This window comes from Poecilia reticulata, linkage group LG5 (assembly GCF_000633615.1).
Source record: "Poecilia reticulata strain Guanapo linkage group LG5, Guppy_female_1.0+MT, whole genome shotgun sequence".
Taxonomy (NCBI): Eukaryota; Metazoa; Chordata; class Actinopteri; order Cyprinodontiformes; family Poeciliidae; genus Poecilia; species Poecilia reticulata.
In genome coordinates, this window is record NC_024335.1 from 21,698,563 (window position 1) to 21,700,644 (window position 2,082).

General features: G+C 37.4%; 1 protein-coding gene across 1 annotated transcript in view; it reads left to right on the forward strand.

Annotated features, from left to right (window-relative positions):
- The first annotated feature begins 1,991 nt into the window (after positions 1-1,991).
- The window catches only part of fmoda (fibromodulin a), a 6,457-nt gene continuing 6,366 nt past the window's right edge, over positions 1,992-2,082 (forward strand). The window contains exon 1 of the mRNA XM_008409238.1: positions 1,992-2,034. The gene's annotated coding sequence lies outside the window, so the exon portion shown is untranslated. The remainder of the gene's footprint in view (positions 2,035-2,082) is intronic.

Below are 2,082 nucleotides of genomic sequence, written 5' to 3' on the forward strand. Positions count from 1 at the left end.
ATGTGTCAGACCTGACAAAACAAGCTGAAATTTACCACTTTTTCGGAGAAATGAAAGACAAAACTATGCATTGAAACTTCAGTCCAGATGGGGCACCAGTTTGAAGGATTCTGTGGCAGGAAGAGGCCCACATCAAAACCAGACAGACACCATAAGAGGATGGGCTGACAGCTGTTTTCATTTACCTCTCTACAAGATGTGAAAGTGTTGCAGAGAGTCAAAGAAAGTCGGACCCACCCCTCGTCAAAACTCAAGATATATGAGTCTTATTTACAGTTTTGCTGACATTTTTTACATGAGCTGCTGACAGTTTGCACAAATGTACGTAAAAGAGCAAAAAGGACCACTGAAGGGAGCAAAGTACAAAATGCAAAAGTGAAAAGGGATTTATCTTTTCGTCTTTACACAATCACCTGCTTAAATGTTATTGATTCACTCGCTAATTTCTTTACAACAGCAGCAGCTCCTTGGAAAAAGTGTTTTACTTCTACTAAAATTGCAACTCTTTATTAATGGAAACATTCTGATATTCCCTATTGAATTCTGTGTTTTTACCTGCTGCGGCACTACGGTTATACTCTCAAAGTTTAGAATGTAATTTACAAAGTAATTTGGCAAAACCTTTTGTGGTTAATAAGGCTGAAGTGCTGCTTCTATTTCCTCAGGTATCAGAAATAGGGATAACATAAAACTCAGATTTTACCCTTTGTATGTTTAATTTACACTTTAAAGTTAGCAATATGAATTTCAGAAAATTATATCGCTACACAGAATCAGACGTGGAATATTTTAATTGAAGCAGCTGCTCAAAAACTGCATGCGGCTGAAAAAAATTGCATTTTATGCTTTCATGAAGCAGAAACCAATTCCAAAAAAATAAAGTAAAAAAAAAAAAACAACTCTGATTTTTTTTCTTTTTCTGCATATTTTGCATAATCCAACACAATACATTTTTGGCTCAGCGGTCATCAATAAAACCACCTGCTTAAGAAACGGCAAACTTATATCTCTCTTTCACAATTCTTTTTTTCATTCTTCCACCATGTTTCAATGTACAATAAACCCTACAATAAAACATAATGTTTGCACCATATTTTACTGTAGGAATGCTGTGAGGATGGAAGATCTTAGAATCTGTGGTGACAATTAAAAACTGCAGATGTTTTCCCTCCAACCTGGCTTGAACTTGAACTATTTTGCGAAGAAGAAAAACGGAACAATCTCACTCTGGATCCACAGGGCAGCTCTGCACCTGTTTCTAGAAAGTATTGAATAAAAATGCAATGCAGTATGTTCAGATTTGTAATTATGAAATACTTTTAAAACCACATATCATCCATGCGGTTAATTGCGTAAAAAAAAAAAAACATTGAATTTTGAGGTTGTAACTAAATAAATGAAACATTTCAAGAGGTATGAATACTTTTGCACTGAGATTGTAGTTCAATGTCTTGGAATATTAATGAAGGTATGAATCATATTCAGCATGTTTCCTGAAAATGTACATTGTATGATTTTTGTAGTCTTTACATGTTTTGTTATTATAGTGCACACTTACATTTTTCATGCAGTGTTTGTCATAATTGCGACACTAATCGTTTTGTTGACCATCCAAAAGTTTGCTTAGATAAAAAGGATTTTGGGTTAGATGAGTGGTTCTGTGGTTCTGTCCAGCCTTTCATTTCAGAAAACCAAAAAAATCTGATCAAGTGAGACAAGGTCCCACAAAATGTTTGAAAGCAGTGGGATTCAGAAAAGGGAGAATGTGAGGGGAACACAGATGGGAACAATCCTTCACACCGTCTGCTTCTCTCTAAATTGAGAAAAGTGGGGTGCCGGCGACTGGATAAAGGGGAGAAAGTGACCAGCAGATGGAGAACAGACAGAGGGGTGGGATGAGGGCTGGGATAATGGAAAGGAGAGCAGGGAGGGGACAACGTTTTTCTTTTTTTTTTAATAAAGTGTTTCTCAGGGGCCCCTCCGCTCCTGGGCACACAGAGAAAGCAGAGGCAAGGAGGACCAGTCTCTGATCAGGTGAGGAGTGTGTGTGTGTTTGTGCGTGTGTGTGTGTGTGTGTGTGTG